We start from the raw sequence: 20,692 nt of genomic DNA, 5'->3' as shown, positions 1-20,692 counted from the left end.
ATATGACTTCTAATGCTCTCTCTTTGGGTAGCTTGTAAATGTCATTCTTGCCCGTGCCTCTGTGTCTTTATTCCTTCTGGGATCCAAAACTTAAATATCACATATTATTTCCCATGTTATTTGTAGCCAGACCACACTTGAGAGAAATGAAGCCTTCAGGGAGAGGCAAGGTGTGACAAACAATCACAGGAGCAAATAACAAAATTGCCTAGGGAGGCAGTAAATAAGGTAGGATTTGCAAGTTTACCTGATTCGATCCAGACTTTTTGGGGGTGTATTAAAAAGGGTGAGGTTGCTATAGGAACTGTTTGTCTTGCAAAGTCACTTACTAAAGGTTCTGGAGTGTTTCCTATATGCATCATATTCTTGTTTAGAAACAAACACCTCTCTGTTCAAGAATGCTTATTATCCAGTGTGCATAAAACAGCAGGCTTAGTGAAAGGAGTACAACAATACAGATGATGGTCACAGGTCCAGGAGAGTTCATCTGGGGAGGGGTGATCCTTGAGGTATTGAGGTCATTAGTGTGGGATGTAAAACACAAGAGCAGTCAAGTACAACATTCCTAGAGTGAACATGTTTAAACATGGGGAGGGATGTTTGTCCAGCCAGCAGGTAAACTTTCTGTTTCCCTCTGGGCTGGGACAGACTTCCTCTACATGTCACTAGAGGTGGGTGTGGCCTCACCTGTGCAGGTAATGACAAAAGCACAGGGCAGGGCAGCCATCTCTCTCTTCCTTCTCTTCCATCTCTCTTTCACCACATGCATCGAAGAAGCAACATCTACTGAGTGAAAGATGCCCTCTCGGCTCCCAGCCAAGAGAGGACAAAGGGACTGTCTTCTTATAAGATAGATTCCAAATGCATGTTACTTCATTAAGCTTAAGTCTGCCTTCTGGGATCTGATTGTGAACAGAATGTGAGTAAACTCTTTTTATACTTTTGTAAAAGACTGTGTCGTCTCTTCTATTTTATGAGGGAATAAGGGGAAGTTACCAGAATAGTTATTATAGAGGCTTTAGCGAGCCTGAGCAAATGCTGCCGTTGCAAACTTAAAATAAAGGGGAATGTTTTACTCTGCTGAAATTGGGGAATTTGTTAACACAAGTTGGATAAGGATATAATCAGACAATATAACCTCTCCTGCATCCCTGAACATTCCCACAGTTAGCCATTTTTATAGCTCAAAATCAGAAGTTTGAATTGGGCCTGGAAACGAAATGGCAGCCTTTGCAGTTGGGCCAGAGATTGGTGTAATATGATTCAATGAGCATATTCTGCTAATTAATTCCCTTTAAGTAAGGCACTCTTTGACAGCCTGAGTTTTCATAGATTTGTAGCAACACTGCATTCTCATAGATTCCCCCCCCCAAAAATATTTATTCAAAAGTTACAATACATTTTCAATCAATATAGAATAGAGAATAAAGTAGTTGGGATTCACACTGGATCCTACTTCCAATTTAAAGTTGTGATTAATTAACAGTAGCTAGCTGGGTTAAAAAAGGGGGTGATTAATATCTCTCATCAACCTTCTGGGTGCTATAGATCATACCTTGGACAAGATGGGTCTCTTCCAGTCTTATAGTTAAATGATTATGCGGAGAATCATAATGGCAATTTAAATACTAGACAGATGTACAAGTTGCTTACACTGCACTTCTGCCCCAGAGAGGGGAAAATCAATTGCAATACAGGGAGCCGCTATGCCCAGCATAATTGATTAGTATGAAAGCAAGCTCTTGTTTTTGAGTTGTGGAATAATATTTATATTAAGCAGCTGACCAGTGACTCTCGCATCATATTGCTACCACCTCGCAAGCAGAAGCCATGGATATTCTTGGACTACTACAATGCGCTCTACGTGGGACTACCTTTGAAGGTGACCCAGAAACTACAACTAATCCAGAATGCGGCAGCTAGACTGGTGACTGGGAGAGGCCGCCAAGACAATATAACACCGGTCCTGGAAGACCTACATTGGCTCCCAGTACGTTTCCGAGCACAGTTCAAAGTGTTGGTGCCGACCTTTAAAGCCCTAAACAGCTTCAGCCCAGTATACCTGAAGGAGTGTCTCCATCCCCATCATTCTGCTTGGACACTGAGGTCCAGGACTGAGGGCCTTCTGGCTGTTCCCTCACTGCGAGAAGCAGGCAGAGGGCCTTCTTGGTAGTGGTGCCTGCCCTGTGGAACGCCCTCCCATCAGATGTCAAAGAGATAAACAACTACCTGATATTTAGAAGACATCTGAAGGCAGCCCTGTTTAGGGAAGTTTTTAATGTGTGACATTTTAATGTATTTTAAATCTTTGTTGGAAGCCACCCAGAGTGGCTGGGGAAACCCAGCCAGATGGGCAGGGGTACAAATAATAACAATTATTATTATTATTATTAATAATTCCATTTAAAATAAATATGTATACATAGTTCCATTCTACCTTGCAGACTGCTGAATATGCGCTGCCCCATTTCTTCCATGGTAAGGAACTGAGGTGGTTTTCAAGGGCTTTGCTCAAGGGAAACATCTGAGGAATTTTGAGGAGAAGCTAAAGATTATGGATGATGCATCTCAAACTCCTTCCTCCAAGCATTTGCGTTGCCACATCAATTTGTTTGTTTCTACCTCCTCTGGTGAAGTGGCATTAGGTCAGTTTCTGACGTACAGTGTACCTAGAACTGTATCACGCAGCCCTGCTGTGAGCTGGAAAGAATGCTTTGCAGAGATTATTCTGTGTGTCATAAGCCAGTTCCTTGATCAAAATATATCAATAAATCATTGCATAAACCCATTGGAAATCCTTGAATTCTTCAGTGCAGGAGCTGTAAATAATCTTCTTATGTGCAGTTTTCTCTTAAAAGACTAACTGTGGCATTTGAAATATTCCCTGGAATGTTCTGGAGAGCAACTCCTCAACGTTGTTAGGATGCTATTAAAACTTGTGTCAGGCTGCTATAGATATTGTACAGCAACCTATTTGTAAATAAACACAAATACCTGCATTTAGGTAGGTACTAGTGTACAGGACAATGATTTTGTAGCACTCTGAGTATATATGTGAGCAAATTTACACAAAATAGCAGCAGAACAGCTATTTCTCTAGGAGATCTCAAAGAGTTTTTTCTCTGCTCCTTTGCATTGATGATAACTTCCCTCTCAGCACAATGGGCCCTCAAATTGCATGAGATGGGTGAATTGCGCTAAGGTAAAAGATAAAGGTAAAGGACCCCTGGACGGTTAAGTCCAGTCAAAGACGACTCTGGGGTTGCGGCGCTCATCTTGCTTTCTGGGTGAGGGAGCTGGCGTTTGTCCACAGACAGCTTTCTGTGTTACGTGGCCAGCATGACTAAACCACTTCTGGCGCAACGGAACACCGTGACAGAAACCAGAGCGCATGGAAATGCTGCTTACCTTCCCGCCGCAATGATACCTATTTATCTACTTGCACTGGCGTGCATTCAAACTGCTAGGCTGGCAGAAGCTGGGACAGCAGCTCACCCCATCACGGGGATTTGGATGGCTAACCTTCTGATCAGCAAGCCCAAGAGGCTCAGTGGTTTAGAACACAGCGCCACCCGTGTCCATGAATTGCATTATAGACATGATGGGACATCTGCCTTGTCTGCAGTTGCCAGAATGCCATTCCCACCACTAAGATGGGGTCCATTTGCTCCCACTCCTCCCTTTAGAAAGAAGGCTTGGTGGACCCAGAGTCTTGTGTGTCTGGAATGGCAATGGAAAACTGGAGAGGAGAATGGAGTGGAGTCTCTGATCCTGTGTTTCCTTCACATTCCAGTCTTTCCCCTTCATTCCATTAAATGTCATGCTTCAAGGACATTCTGTTTGGAAGGGTTGGGATTTCATAACATGTTGACAAGATGATTTTTCTTTTTAACTTGGAATGGTTAGAGACTGCTCAGAAGAATTCAGTTTCCAAATTTTGTATTCCTTCAAAAATTGGCATATATTGGTCATTTTTCTTCTCGTTGTTTTATTTCTACAGTCACTCCATAAGAGAAGACTCTCCTATTCTTGGTCATATAATAGTTGCTCTGACCAACTCTGGGGGAAGGAAAAAGAGAGGGGGGGAGACCCTAGTGGCATGTTTTTAGGGTTACAATGCTCATGAGAACTGATGTGGAGATTCCTACCCAGAATGCCCTGGACTTCACAGGCTTCTAAGATTAACCACAGAGATGTCCCCCTCCAGATGTTTTGAACTGCAATTTTCATCATCTGTGAACATTGGCTATGAATCCTGGTGCTGTTTGGAGCGGAAGTTCAACTGAACCTGTAGGGTCACAGGTTCCCACAGTCTGGATTAGACCATTATTGCCCATCTCAATTTGAAGAAGCACACCAAAATCTCCAAGTGAGGCATCTCTCCACGATACCTAATATTTTGATCAGTGGCGCTCCCTAGAGATGACAATCTTTGTCCAGCATAATCGGAGTAAGGGTTTTATAGTTATTTATGCACTATTTGCCACCTGAATCATAAAAGAGGTGATGTGGTTTTTACGAGAAGCGGAGCTTGTTATTCCTAGGCCTATTGGGCACATATTACTTATTCACCTTGGGGATTATAATTCTCTCTGAAATATCTTCAGCACAGCACCAGTAAAAAATAAAAAAGAAGAGGAAATGTAACCTGATGAGCAAAAGCCTCTTATGCCAGGTTTTATCACTGGTGCATAAGAATGACTGCATTGCATATATATATATATATATATATATATATATATATATATATATATATATATATTATTATTATTATTATTGTACTTCTCAGTTTTATTTTTCAGTGCTTGGCTCCAAGGCTCTGAGTGAAAAGCTGCGGTTATAACATTAGCCTGCCTGAAAGGATGTGGATCCATTGTTTTCCCTTGTGCTGCTATCCTAGAAAGCAAATTCATAGAGGTTCAGGAGCAGAGTGAGGGATGATAAATAAACCTTTCTCCGAGGCTTTGAGGGAAGCATGACTGACTCTGAATAGCTTGGTTCCTTTTGTCCATCTAATTTGCTTTCTGAAAGATATGCACTGTAATTTGAAGTTGTTCCTTTCTTGCTACACATATATTCTCTCTCTTCCTCCATCTCTGAAGCTCAAGGGTGAGAAAGGAATACCTGGACATACATGCGACTCACCTTCAAATAACCCAACAGACTTCTTTCAAACTGCCATGCCAGCCTACCTATATTTAACACATCTCTCACGCATCTCATTTATTTTTGGTTCCTCTGCCACATCTTAAGCTGAAAGGGAGGAGGGAAATTTGTGCTGTTTAAGATCCTCTGATAAGTCTTCTCTCCCGCTACTGGCCAATGTGCAAACAGAGCTTGTGTTTGATTTCATAAGCATTTGGGAAAACTATGTGATCCCTCGCAGCTCTAGATGTCCTCTTGTCACCTTTACTAACGCAATAGCTGTAGCATAGATTCGTGACTCAGTTAGCTCCACATTGAAAACAGTTTCACTGAAATAGTGAACTAGAGGAGGAGGCTCCAAAGGCAAACATTTAGGGATGGAGTAGAGCCGTGTCATACTTTTAGTAGTAGTAGTAATAGAAGGGGAAGAAATGGAGGCAGTGAGAGATTTTGCTTTCTTGGGCTCCATGATCACTACAGATGGTGACAGCAGTCACGAAACTAAGACGCCTGCTTCTTGGGAGAAAAGCAATGGGAAACCTAGACAGCATCTTAAAAAGCAGAGACATCACCTTTCCTTTATAGTTAAAGCTATGGTTTTCCCAGTAGGGATGTATGGAAGTGAGAGCTGGACCATAAAGAAGGCTGATGGCTGACGCATTGATGCTTTTGAATTATGGTGCTGGAGGAGACTCTGGAGAGTCCCATGGACTGCAAGAAGATCAAAACTATCCATTCTTAAGACAAATCAGCCTTGAGTGCTCACTGGAAGGACAGATCGTGAAGCTGAGGCTCCAATACTTTGGCCACCTCATGAGAAGAGAAGACTCCCTGGAAAAGACCCTGATTTGGGAAAGATTGAGGGTACAAGGAGAAGGGGATGACAGAGGACGAGATGGTTGGACAGTGTTCTCGAAGCTACCAGCATGAGTTTGACCAAACTGTGGGAGGCAGTGGAAGACAGGAGTGCCTGGGGTGCTCTGGTCCATGGGGTCACGAAGAGTCGGACACGACTAAATGACTAAACAACAACAACAAAGTAGTAGTAATTTGTTTTTGGTACCCTACCCATCTGACTGGGTTGCCACTCTGGGAAGCTACCAACATTAGAAAGTTTCCCAACACAGGGCTGCCTTCAGGAGAGCCAGCAGGACTAGGATTGTTCTGCTGCTGGGTAGCAAGGAAAACCTCTGATTCCTCTCTGAGTTTGACTTTCAGCCTGTAACCCTGTCCTAGAAGGCTCACCTTCTTCTGATGCTCCTTGATTGTTCAACCCCCCTGCTTCTAGCACGTCCTAGCTCGTCCCTTTCCCAGACTGCTCCTTAGTGTCCCACCACCATGACCCCGGGTCTAAGTCTTATTCTTCCATGTCATCTCTGGGGGGCTTTTGGGCAGTTGGCGCCAACTACTCTTCCTCAAAAAAAACCCCAACAACAGTGGTCTAAACCCCTGAGCCTCTTGGGCTTGCCGATCAGAAGGTCAGTCGGGGGAGCTCCCGTTGCTCTGTCCCAGCTCCTGCCAACCTAGCAGTTTGAAAGCACACCAGTGCGAGTAGATAAATAGGTACCGCTGCGATGGGAAGGTAAATGGCATTTCTGTGCACTCTGGTTTCCGTCACGGTGTCCCGTTGCACCAGAAGCGGTTTAGTCATGCTGGCTACATGACCCGGAAAAAACTGTCTGCAGACAAACTCCAGCTGCCTTGGCTTGAAAGCCAGATGAGCGCCGCAATCCAATAGTCGCCTTTGACTGGATTGGAACGATACAGAGAAGATTAGCATGGCCCCTGCTCAAGGATGACACGCAAATTCGTGAAGCGTTCCATATTTTTCATGAGTCTGAACAAACTGCGGGAGGCAGTGGAAGACAGGAGTGCCTGGCGTGCTCTGGTCCATGGGGTCACGAAGAGTCGGACACGACTAAACGACTAAACAACAACAACAAACCGCCAAGGGGTCCTTTACTTTTACTTACTTTTACTCTTCCTCATCCAGCAAGTCCCTGACATTGTATGATTCTTTATCTCTTTGACATTTGATGGCAGGGCGCTCCATAGGGCGGGCACAATTATGGAGAAGACCCTCTGCCTGGTTCCCTGTAACTTCACTTCTCTCAATGAGGGAACCACCAGAAGGCACATTCAACGTACATTTAATAATCATTTATTTATACCCCGCCCATCTGGCTAGGTTTCCCAACCCACTCTGGCTGACTCTCAACAGAATATTATTAATAATAAAAAAGCGACAAAATATCAAACATTAAAAACTTCCCTAAACAGGGCTGCCTTCAGATGTCTTCTAAAAGTCAGATAGTTGTTTATTTCCTTGACATTTGATGAGTGGGCGTTCCACAGGGTGGGTGCCACTACCGAGAAGGCCCCCTGTCTGGTTCCCTGTAGCTTCACTTCTCACAGTGAGGGAACTGCACGTGGCTTTAAGGGTGCTGGGAATAGTAGCTCTGTGAGGGGTAAACTAGTGTTTCCATGAGTCTATAGGAGATACAGCTGCAATTGAGTGAAAGGGTGGGCGGAAGAGTCAAAGCAAGTGGGGAGGGAGGCATTAGCGTTGGTTGGCCTTGCTGGTGTGCTTAGACCCAGGCAGCTGCCCAGATACTTGATGCTTATGCCAGCTCTTATCAGGGGGCTGAAGGTCATGGAAGGGTTGGGTTCTCAATAGCCTCGGCAAGAGCATTTGTTATTCTTTCCTCTCATACCGGAGCTAGCACAAATGGGACAAATTCATTTCCCGAGGTTTCCTACAACTGAAAAAATGTGTTCCACATTTGTTAAATGGCCTCTTTTCTTTGATGCCTTCATGTATGCAGTTGGTGGAGCTCTGTGGCATACAGATTTCATTGAGACGTAGAATCTGTGTAACAGGTCTGTAATCCAAAATGACAGCCTACTGGAGACTTTCCTTGAAGAGAAATGCTGTGCAGTATCAGAATTCTCCAGAGCCAAGTGACTGACTCAAGCTGACAAGGCAGTTATTTTTAAAGCAGCTCTTGATGAGATTTCAAGCCTAGCCTTCGAAATACAAGAGATGCCCTTGGTCACAAAGTGGGTTTCTGCAGTGATTATTTTTCAAGGGTGTCCCCATCGAGCCACACATTGGACTTGCTGTTTCCAGTTTCCAAAGTAAAACTGTGGCTGTAAGAATACGGATTTTTTTTAAAAATTTTTTTTTTATTTTTTTATTTTTTTTAAGAAATATTTATTGAAGTTTTACAAAAACATAAATACAAGAACACATAATAAAAGAAAAAAGAAAAATAAAGATACAACATATAAAAGCACAGAAAAAATAAGGAAAATTAGGGTTCCGTTTTTCATAACTTAAAACTCATTTGCTTATTTTCTTTGACCTCCTCACACCTCCCCTTCTTGTATTCCCATTTAAATAATCAAATCAGCAAATCCTTGCCCTCTTTCATTTATCTTAACTCTATATCTTAACATTTTGTAGCTCTGTATTTTCATCCATTATCAATTCATTTTTGCATATTCTTATTAACTTTGTTGCTAATACCACTTATTTCCAATCCAACATCATTTTAACATTCATTAATTTTACAATGTTTCTGCAGATAATCTTTAAATTTCTTCCAATCTTCTTCCACCAACTCTTCTCCCAGGTCTCGGATTCTGCCAGTCATTTCCGCCAATTCCATAAAGTCCATCACTTTCATCTGCCACTCTTCCAGGGTGGGTAGATCTTGTGTCTTCCAATACTTTGCAATAAGTATTCTTGCTGCTGTTGTTGCATACATAAAGAACGTTCTATCCTTCTTTGACACCAATTGGCCGACTATGCCCAGGAGGAAGGCCTCTGGCTTCTTCAGAAAGGTATATTTAAATACCTTTTTCATTTCATTATAGATCATCTCCCAGAAAGCCTTGATCTTTGGGCACGTCCACCAAAGGTGAAAGAATGTACCTTCATTCTCTTTACATTTCCAACATTTGTTATCGGGCAGATGATATATTTTTGCAAGCTTGACTGGTGTCATGTACCACCTATATATCATTTTCATAATATTCTCTCTCAAGGCATTACATGCCGTAAATTTCATACCGGTGGTCCACAGCTGTTCCCAGTCAGCAAACATAATATTATGACCAATGTCTTGTGCCCATTTAATCATAGCAGATTTAACCGTTTCATCCTGCGTATTCCATTTTAACACCAAGTTATACATTCTTGAAAGTATCTTAGTTTTGGGATCTAACAGTTCTGTTTCCAATTTTGATTTTTCCACCTGGAAGCCAATTTTTTTATCCAAGTTATAGGCCTCTCTTATTTGATAATAATGCAGCCAATCTCGCACTTTATCTTTTAATTTCTCAAAACTCTGCAATTTCAATTTGTCTCCATCTTGTTCCAATATTTCCCAATATTTCGGCCATTTGGCCTCCATATTGAGCTTTTTCTGAGCCTTAGCTTCCATTGGTGACAACCAACTTGGGGTTTTATTTTCCAATAAGTCTTTGTATCTTATCCAGACATTAAACAATGCTTTCCTGACAATATGGTTTTTAAATGCTTTATGTGCTTTAACCTTGTCGTACCACAAATATGCATGCCACCCAAAAACATTGTTGAAACCTTCTAGATCCAAAATGTCTGTGTTCTCAAGAAGCAGCCAGTCTTTCAACCAGCAGAATGCTGCTGATTCATAGTAAAGTTTAAAGTCTGGCAGGGCAAATCCACCTCTTTCCTTTGCGTCAGTTAGTATTTTAAATTTTATTCTGGGCTTCTTGCCCTGCCAGACAAATCTAGAAATATCTTTCTGCCACTTCTTGAAACAGTCCATCTTGTCCAGAATTTGCAATGACTGAAACAGAAATAACATTTTTGGCAATACATTCATCTTTATAGCTGCAATTCGACCCAACAAGGAAAGCTTCAAATTTGACCATATTTCCAAATCTTTTTTCACTTCTGTCCAACATTTCTCATAATTATCTTTAAATAAATTTAAATTCTTTGCAGTCATATTAACCCCCAAGTATTTTACTTTCTTAACTAATATTAAACCTGTCTCCTTCAGAAACCTCTCCTTCTCAATTGGTGTAAAAATTTTCTCTAAAACTTTGGTTTTTAGCTTATTCAACTTAAATCCTGCCACATGACCAAATTCTTGAATCAATTCTAATACTCTTTTCGTACTAGATTCTGGCTCCTGTAACGTCAAAACTAGGTCATCTGCAAAAGCTTTCAATTTGTATTGTTTGGCTCCGACCTGAATACCTTTAATCAGACGGTCCCTTCTGATCATATTTAGGAGAACCTCCAGGATCGAAATAAAAAGCAATGGGGAAATTGGGCAGCCTTGTCGTGTCCCTTTCTCTATCTTAAATTCCTCTGTCATCGCATTATTGACTATTAACTTAGCCTTTTGTTCTGAGTAAATTGCACTTATACCATTTTCAAACCCTTGACCCACCCCCATTCCCTGAAGATTTTTCTTCATAAAATTCCAAGAAATATTGTCAAAGGCTTTTTCCGCATCTATAAAAATTAAAACTGCTTTGGTATTAATGTTCACTTGCAACTTCTCCAAAATGTTAATTATATTCCTCGTGTTGTCAGACAAGTGTCTACCTGGGAGAAAGCCAGCTTGGTCCTTATGTATCTCTTCAACTAGTACTTTTTTTAATCTATTAGCCAAAATATCAGCAAAAATTTTGTAATCCACATTGAGCAGAGATATGGGGCGGTAGATCTTAAGTTGTGTCTTTTCAGACTCAGTTTTCGGTATAAGTGTAATGTAAGCTTCCTTCCATGACTCTGGCGCCTTTTCCCCCTCCAAAATTTCATTACAAACCTCCTTTAGTGGCTGAATTAACCAATCTTTCAAAGATCTATAGTATTTTGAGGTTAAGCCATCCAGCCCTGGAGATTTACCCAACTGCATATTCTGAATGGCACCTTCTACCTCCTGTTCTGTAATTTTGTGGTTCAGCATTATCTTGTTTTCTTGAGAGATTTTTTGTAATCCGTTTGTTTTTAAAAACTGGTCTATGTCAGTCTCTTTCTGTGGCCCTTGTGTATATAGTTGTTTAAAATATCTCTGGAAGCACTTTCTAATCTCCAATGGATTCTGTATGTTCTTTCCTTCCACATCCAAATTTGTGATAGTGTTTAATTTTTGTCTTTTTTTCATCTGCCAGGCTAACAATTTCCCGCATTTATTAGCCGATTCAAATGTCTTTTGTCTCATCTGTTTAATTTTCCATTCTACTTCCTGGTTTATCATTTTCATATATTGTACTTGATATAACTTTATTTCTCTCAGAATCTCTTGCGACTTTGGTTTTGCTCTTAATTTCTTCTCTCCTTCTTTTATTTTTTCCAAGATTTTATCTTTTTTCTCATTTAGGATTCTCTTCTTTATTGCATTCTGTTGGATCAGAAACCCTCTCATGACCGCTTTACTTGCATCCCAGATTACTCTTTTTTCAACCGTGGTATTCAAATAGGAATACGGATTTTTCCCTCGCAACCTTTTGACAGATACCTTGCAAACATGGGTGGGGAACCTGTGGCCCTCAAGATGTTTCTGGGCTCCAACTCCCACCACCCTAGAGCATTGGTCAGGTAGAATGTGAACTGGAGTCCAACAAAATCTGGATAGTCCTTCTGCTAGAACAGAGTGGGGTGGCATTGTTTACATGGCTTCCCAATGCAGAGATCACCTTGATGTTGGAAATCATGCCCAACCCCACTGCCCACTAATGGATGTGGAGAGCCATGGGTTCACCATCCCTGCTGTAAAGATTACCTGCTTCTGCCTCTACTCTGCTAAAATCTCTTCCATGAGGTAGCTGTCTTAGTCAGAGCAAAAACAGCAGTGTTGTCACAGCCTTTTTCAGCTGGAGCTCACCGGAACTCTATTCCGGCACCTCTCAGGTGGCGGCCATTACGATTATAAGAGAACAAGGAAGGTGTTCATGGGGAATTCCGGCACCTATTTTTCTAGAAAAATAGCACCGAGCATTGTGATACCTTAAAACAGCCTGTGTTGGTTGGGGTTGATGGGATTTGTAGTCCAACGCTTTTGGAAGGCACCAAACCTAACAGAAACACCGAGGCATAAGTTTTTGTAGACTGTACTATAAATGCTACTCGTTGTGGTGCCACAAGCTTTTTTCTTTTCCTACTAAAGTATGCTTCACAGTTCCTGACCTGTTAGAGGTTTTTTTTAAAAAAAGAAATGCATCTTTTCAGACAGTAGATGTCAAAAAATTTATTTCCAGGGAGCCCTTTCTGAAATGACTTATCTGCTGAGGAACTCCTACATATCTGTCATAGAACCCTGTGCACCCTATAATATTCTGAGGCATGTTTTAGGACTGCAGCTTCGAATTGCCTTAACCTTTAAACTGCCACACCACACTGCTGAGAATACCACTAGCATAGAATTCTATGTAGCCAAATAGCATGTGTGGATCAAAACTTACCTACCCACTAGTTTCTGTGCTCCTCTGATTGCTGTAGCACATTTCTTGGCAGGATATAAATATAACAAAACATATATTTTAAGCACACACACATTTTAAAATGTACTGATACCTATTTATGATAATGCACATTTTCAGAGGAACGTATGTACATCTTGCGGATGAATGCAAAAGTGGAGTACAGTGGTACCTCGGGTTACATACGCTTCAGGTTACAGACTCCACTAACCCAGAAATAGTGCTTCAGGTTAAGAACTTTGCTTCAGGATGAGAACAGCTCCGGTGGTGTGGCAGCAGCAGGAGGCCCCATGAGCTAAAGTGGTGCTTCAGGTTAAGAACAGTTTCAGGTTAAGAACGGACCTCTGGAACGAATTAAGTCCTTAACCCGAGGTACCACTGTAGAATGATAGATTTCAAAAATGAGTGTCATGGACTGGAAGCAGACACAATTTACCCATCCTTAATGTCAGCTCCCCGAAACCTGCTCTTGTTTGTTACTATGGCAGACAGCAAATATTCTGCTGAACAGGTAGGGCTGGTGAATTCTTAAATGTCAGGCTGAGCTGAGGAATGCCAACCCATAGCCATATTTGTTCAGCAGAAAGGGCATGGAGAGATCATTCTTCTTAGGTCCTGCCTGTTGTCACTCCCTTTACTTTGTTTCAGGGGACCTAGTCTCCTTCCCCCTGGCCCTTTCCCCTACCAGCAGACTTGGTGCCATTCTGCCTGACACGTTGTCAGTCTCCGTATGCCTCTGCGGCATCGCATTTCTCCAGCTAGGGAGATGCTTTGCGTGCGTGGAATTAATTAGCACATGCTAATGAGCAATTTGCATGCACCGCTGTGACAGGTAGGCCGAAGCTTTGGGGCTTTCTTGTAAGCAGCACTGTTAAGAGGTCACACGAGCTCTGCGAGGGCCCGTCGCTGGGGTTGCATGAGCTTCAGCAGCTGCATAGTGATTGGGAAGATGAAAGCCCGGCTGCTTAGCAACGGCTGTGTCTAGGACACCCTGAAGCAAAATAGGCAGAGGAAGACGCAAAAGGGGTATTTTGGAGCAGCAGAAATCGCTCCCTAGGAACGCCTTAGCATCCCAGAGCTGTGCAATAAATTTAAAGGGCGGCAAACGTTTGCTCTTTCTTTGAACTCTTGGCACCTTGCAGCTCCTGGGGGGGTGGGGACTGAGGCTCCATTTATAAGGGGGAGATGAGATAGGGGATGTGCAGTGTTTTCCAAGCTCAAGCACAGATTATATCAGAGATGGGCTCCAGCTCAGGAAGCAGGGCCGTCTTTAGCAGATGTGGTGCTGGGGTGCAAATATCCACCCAGTGCCCCCAAATTACCACGGAGAGTGTTGGGGTGGCCGAAGCTGCGCACTGCCAGCCATCGGGGGGCACAACTCTCCCGCATGCTGCTGCAGGAGAGCTATCCCCGCAGATGCTTGGGAGTGAAGTTGCGCCCCTCGCAAGCCTCCACGGGAGGAGAGCACAGCTTCCCTCCCAAGCCTCCATGGGAGGAGAGCGATCCCAGTAGAGGCTTGGGAGGGAAGCTGCATGCCCGCTAGCCTTATGGTTGGCGGGGCACAGCTGGCATGCATGCAGGGAAAGGGGAGGCCGCCGGCAAAGCCGCGCAGCTCCCCCACTTGCTGGGGCACACCTGAGAGGCCGGCGCCCTGGCGTGACACACCACTAAGCCCTATGGGAAAGACGGCTCTGTCAGGAAGGAAGGCCAAACACTGGGACCAAACATTGTCCCTAGGATGGTGGAATTCCAGTTAACATATGGAACAAGACCCTGCAAGATATTTGGAAGGGAAACGCCCCCTTTCCCCTGCAGCCATTTGGGTGATGGCTATTTCTTTTCTCCAGTACAGTGGTACCTCGGCTTAAGAACTTAATTCGTTCTGGAGATCTGATCTTAACCTGAAACTGTTCTTAACTTTAGCTAATGGGGCCTCCCGCTGCCACCATGACACCACCACGTGATTTCTGTTCTCATCCTGAAGCAAAGTTTTTAACCTGAGGTACTATTTCTGGGTTAGCGGAGTCTGTTACCTGAAGCATCTGTAACCTGAAGCGTCTGTAACCCGAGGTACCACTGTATTCTTGCTACAGGGGGACATAAGTGGGCAAGCCGGTGTGGTGCAGTGGTTAGAGGTTGGACTAGGACCCTGCAGAGCAGGGTTCAAATCCCCAATCAGCCATGAATCTCACTGGGTAGCCTTGGGCCACTCATTGCTTCTCAGCATGGCCTACTCTGCAGAGTTCTTCTGAGGAATAAAGAAGGAGGGACATAACCATCTTGAGCTCCTTGGAGAAGTAGTGAAGTAATAGTAGTAGTAGTAGTAAATAAATACAATGGAGTTGGGTATGAGCTGCCCAAGGGATGAGGCCAGCAGTGGTGGCCATGGGATATTTTGGGATCAAATCAGAAACTAGGACAGCTTTTGTAAATCCAGGAGTGTCTCTGGAAAATAGGGACACTTGGAGAGTCTGGTACCATGGAGAAACCGTTCTCACATCATGGGGAGAGTGTGTGTAAATGAGGCTGGAGCTCTATATCTTCTCTTTAATTCCTTGCTGCAGGAATACACAAGGGCCAAAATTGCCTCAGACATAGAAGCTGTACCATTAACTCACAGTCCCCACTTATTAAGATTAGCCATTGTTGATTTAAATGGGCTCCCAGGGGCTAATAAACTAAATCCCTAACTGATTGATCTTCTGATTCAAGCAGATTAAATCACATTTGTTTAGTTATTAGAAATAGGTGAATGTATGCAGAATGGCATTTGTTTCCAGTGCTTGTCGAAAGTCCTTCAGAGAGGAAGATTTGTCAAGTTTGTATTAATTCAGTTACCAGCTAGCAGTCACTAAGCAAACTGGTGTGTGTAGTAATATGTTATGAGGTAAAAGCTGGCTGAATTACTCCAAGCCAGTTCCGAATGTCTGTTTGAGATGTAGGAATTCAGATTGACATTGACGCCCAGCTAGACATGCTGAAGGTTCAGTGGGCAGCAGCTGTCAGAGGTTTCTGAATCAAGCCCTGAGCGTCATATTTGTTGTTTGTGATCAGAGTCTGTAAATGCGGCTATTACATTTTCTGCCCAACTCCACCAAGCCAAGGGTAATGTTTTCTCTTGACAGCATTTATTAGTTCCATGCATGTAATGTATATTCTGGTTTTAGAAATTAGATAGGTTAACATCATTGACTTAAAAACAACAACAACCCATCAATTCACTCTGGGCCTAAACGGATTCACACAGGGCGAATCTGACTGTTTCTATTCTATGTCACTTTCACATGATTTTTAGTATTATGCAGTTCTGCTTCTGCCTTGATCTGAAAAAAGCATCTCAAAATATACATATACAGTGGTACTTCGGGTTACATATGCTTCAGGTTACATATGCTTCAGGTTACAGACTCCGCTAACCCAGAAATAGTGCTTCAGGTTAAGAACTTTGCTTCAGGATGAGAACAGAAATTGTGCTCCAGTGGCGCGGCAGCAGCAGCAGGAGGCCCCATTAGCTAAAGTGGTGCTTCAGGTTAATAACAGTTTCAGGTTAAGATCAGACCTCCGGAACGAATTAAGTACTTAACCCGAGGTACCACTGTATTTCAATACATATTTAAATGTGTATTATCTCTCAACATACATATTTAAATGTATATATTCTCTGAAAATATTATTTAATTGCATTCCCCCTCATCATCAAAATTTGTATTTGTATGCATGCTTTGACATGTTTTGAGCTGCCAAGATTTGCACTGAGCAAAAAACTGATTGCAAATTGCAGTTTCCCACCAGGAGTACAACAGGGAAGGAAATGGTTAAAACCCACCCCTTCCGCTTGCTGTGATCCTAATAATGATCCCTTCCCCTTCCTCAGTCTGCTATTTGCGGGTTTTTGTTTTATTTTAATGCACATTAAATGCAAATATACCTTTAATGGTATTTCTAGAACGTAAGTAGAACCTGCTGAATGAGGCCAATGGCCCATGTAGACCAACATCTTGTCCTCAAAGTAGCCAACCAGATAGTTTGGTCCATAATATAAGGCAGCTTCCTATTTCTGAAGGATAAGGTTGCTTTTATTGATGGAAATATGATCTTCCAACCACGTATTTCTAAGCCATTGACCAGAATGAAGAGCAAAGCATTTGTCTTGTTTTGGGGGAGCTTTCTCTGAAAGAACTAGATCACCATATATATCTGATTCCTGCCCCCTTGTAAGAATTAATGAGATGATGTTTGTGAAGTATTTAAGCACCCAAATTGTATTCTGTTTAGTATTACTATTCATTTGTGGTTGCAACTGCCATTTGGATCTGAAAGCACCATGATTTAGGGGCTTCCTGATGTTTAAGAAGAAGAACTCTTCAGTATGTCCCGAGCACTATCGTAATTCTACCCAGATCCAGCTAGGTTTTGTGTGCATGGGTGGAGAACTGCATTTCCCCCAAATATTATAGTATGCACTAGGAAATGCAATATCCCAAAATGGAAGCACAACTCTGCATAACAAAAATGGACAGCAAGTGTGCATTTATTCTTCCAGCAGCTAATCATCTGGGAAGGCCTTTAAGAGCAATCTGAAGAAACAATAAAGAGGTTTGCTAACTAGCCCATCGTGAAGCTTTAAATTAATATTAGACTGGATATTAATAGATGGGGAAAGTCTGTTTTCCGCTTGTATGTCTGAAATGCTGTAAGTCTTGGCTGGAAGCTTAGAAAAAATAGAAGCAGATGCTACAGGGCTTCCTTGCCAAAGTCTCTGCAGTGGACAAAATATGGAGCTATTTAGCTCATGATCACTTTGTTTGCTTGTTTGTTTGTATGTTTGTTTGCTTGGACAGGCTTTGGAAGTCTTGGCAACGCTACTTGAAGAAATTCTTTAAGACCTTTAGGATTTTCCTTGAACTGTTTCCGCCTGCACAAAGCTAATCCACAGCTGGATGCTTTCAACAGCAGCGAGAAGTGATGTTTAATAGCAGAATCCCTGCCCATAGTTGATTTACAGATTATGACATATTAGATCCCTGCCATATGTAGCCTGAGCCACCATGACTGTAGCTATATCTCTTATTGCTTCCATGACAATCGGAGAGGGATGGGGGTGTCCCTGTAAAAGCTTTGGCCCATTTGCTTCTTCTGGCAGCATATTCTGCCCAAGCATCAGTCAGATATGTAGTAAGATATACTAATTGCATGAGGTTCTTAATACAGTCTTAGGGGTCCCATGTGAGCCAAAACCTTTTTCTTCTTCCTCTTTGGCGATCACTCGTAGCTGAAGAAGATTGTCTTCCAAGAACACGGTCTTAACAGTGAGTCCGTAAGTGACTGTGGAAGTCAGTTCTGGATCCACACAACCTTCCACAGTTGGGACATAGGTTTCTGGGCAGGAGTTGATCACGGTGAGGGTTTTCCAAGCGTGCCTTCCTCTTAGCATGTTTCTTCCTTTCGTCCTGAGTTTGAGCGTCTTCAAAACCCATGACACCTTTGGTAAAGGCTGTTCTCCAATTGGAGCGCTCGCAGGCCAGTGTTTTCCAGTTGTCAGTGTTTATGCTACATTTTTTTAGATTTGCTTTGAGAGAGTCTTCAATCCTCTTTTGTTGACCACCAGCATTATGCTTTCCATTTTTAAGTTCGGAATAGAGTAGTTGCTTTGAAAGACGATAATCAGACATCCGCACAACATGACCAGTGGGGAACCTCAGGCCTAGGTGGAGGGCAAATGTATTTCTCTAGGTCTCTATCTGGTCCTTAGAAGTCTCCCCAGACCACACACTCTCTTCCCCAGCCTCACTTGGCTTCCTCCTTGAGCATTTTTGCCTGATAGGGATAGATCCTTGAACTCTGATAATGCCTTGTGCTTGACTAGATGGAGAATAGAGAGGGGTTTGTGTGTGTGCAAAAGCTAGTATTCTTTACAAAGGTAAAATCCACATTTAATCTTATGCCCACTTCTGCTTCTGGTCCTGTTCAGCATTGGAATGTGTCCCCCCATGGTGGTTATGTAAGACAGCAAAAGCTTTCTGGGGAATGATTTATCATGAGCTAGGGGAGGGTGATGAAGGTAACTGTTGTGGGGGGAAACAGAAGCTTTTCTTTGTTTATGTATGCTACCACAGCTGCTTGAGAGTCCCATGGACTGCAAGAAGATCAAACCTTTCTATTCTTAAGGAAATCAACCCTGAGTGCTCACTAGAAGGACAGATCCTGAAGCTGAGGCTCTAATACTTTGGCCACCTCATGAGAAGAGAAGACTCCCTGGAAAAGACCCTGATGTTGGGAAAGATGGAGGGCACAAGGAGAAGGGGACGACAGAGGATGAGATGGTCAGATAGTGTTCTCGAAGCTACCAGCATGAGTTTGTCCAAACTGCGGCAGGCAGTGGAAGACAGGAGTGCCTGGCGTGCTCTGGTCCATGGGGTCACGAAGAGTCGGACACGACTAAACGACTAAACAACAACAACAGCAACAACCACAGCTGCTCGAATGATTTATGCCCAAAGATGGAAGGAAGAAACAGTTCAGACAAAGGAAGGTGGGCTATTGAAATTAGTGGAACACGCAGAAATGGCGAAACTCGCTGGAAGAATAAGAAATCAAGAGGAGAGACTTTTTAAAATAGAAGGGGGGAGATTATTGACTATTTGAAGATACATTGCAAGCAAATCAAAACGTAAGTGGGACTGATATAAACACATGCAGTAAGAGATAATTACGGGGAAGATAAGGGAAAATTAGTAAATATATTTAAATTGTATATGCAGTAATAAAAATATTTAAAATAAATATCCACAGAAAGGAGGGGAAGGAAGTCGAGAGGAAGGTTAATTAGATTTGCAAAGACATTGTTTTCCTTGTTAAAATAAGGTTACCAGATTTTTTTCAATGAATCCGGGGACACTTTTCAACTTCAGTAGGAATGATAGGAATTTGTCAGGGAACTGATGTGTAAATCCAGGGACTGTCCCCGGGAAACGGGGACGTCTCGTAACCTTTTTTTAAAATGTTTGTAAAAATTGAAAATGATTTAAAAAGAAAAAAAAGGAATGTACCCTTCAAAGGTTTTCCCAGAAGGGACTGTGGTTCTTGGGTTGAAAAAGTCCCCGCCCTGCTTTACATAGACCATGGCAAGCATGGGAACAACCACAAATACAAGGACCATCATGCCCAGGGTACTTTTTCAAGGAGACATTTTCAGTTCACACACAATGAGCTCAGCCTACCAAGTCCTTGTGTCAGTCTAATGTGTTTACCAGTTCCATATCCTTTAAATTCATGACTTTGTCATACAAATCTTCCATAACACTTTCTTTATGGCATAGTGTCTATGGCAATTTGTTGTTCTTTTGATGGATTTAAAGCTCTGGTGCCACCTAAGAAGTAGAAAAATTGCATTTTGGAGACTGAAAACCAAATTTATGCAACAATAAAGTGACAAGTCAATTTGCCCTTAAATTAATTTAGGGTGATTTTTTTGGGTACAAAACCTGATATGAAGTATTCTTGTCTTTTTAAAAGATGCCTTAATATTTATGTAGCCATTCATGTGGGATTAATATTGGCAAAGTTACTCTAAACAAAGTGAATATTATTTCATTTTCTCAGAGACTGAAATCAGTCATCGTTGGAATGTATAGCAGATATGCATTTTAAAATCCCACTAAATTAAATGTAAATTATCTTCCAACAGTTAAGGGTTTATGAATCTACATATTGAAATCTATACTAAGGATGTCATAGCTCATTAATCAGCTGCTTGCAGATTTTTCTTATTGTTGCAATGAAAAAAATCCCTCTCTCAACAAACCACTGTTAACTGATATATATACAAACCAAAAGATGCACATTGATTAGATTGTGATGACTTATAACTCTGCTTTATTAACCTCAGCTCTCCAACAAGAGTGGATGGACTTGTACTGATGAGGTACTTTGGATAATCAATGCATGGAAAGTTCAAATTTTGATTCCAGTATTCTCCACTGTGGGGTTTTCTAGGTGCTGGCAACATGCTTGGCAAATGTACATACTATCAAAGGCATATTGCTCACCCTCCAACATTTCTCCA

General features: G+C 42.3%; 1 protein-coding gene and 1 non-coding gene across 2 annotated transcripts in view; one reads left to right on the top strand and one right to left on the bottom strand.

Moving 5' to 3' along the window:
• The window catches only part of LOC128417895 (dynein axonemal heavy chain 3-like), a 584,401-nt gene that overhangs the window by 336,120 nt on the left and 227,589 nt on the right, over positions 1-20,692 (bottom strand). The window lies entirely within an intron of this gene.
• Positions 6,872-6,975, top strand: LOC128418126 (U6 spliceosomal RNA). Its single transcript, XR_008331667.1, has one exon. It is a non-coding gene; the product is annotated as a U6 spliceosomal RNA (small nuclear RNA).

The sequence above is a fragment of the Podarcis raffonei genome, chromosome 7, assembly GCF_027172205.1.
Source record: "Podarcis raffonei isolate rPodRaf1 chromosome 7, rPodRaf1.pri, whole genome shotgun sequence".
Lineage (NCBI taxonomy): Eukaryota > Metazoa > Chordata > Lepidosauria > Squamata > Lacertidae > Podarcis > Podarcis raffonei.
The sequence above is the reverse complement of the archived record's forward strand: the minus strand, read 5'-3'. Positions and strand labels throughout refer to the sequence as shown.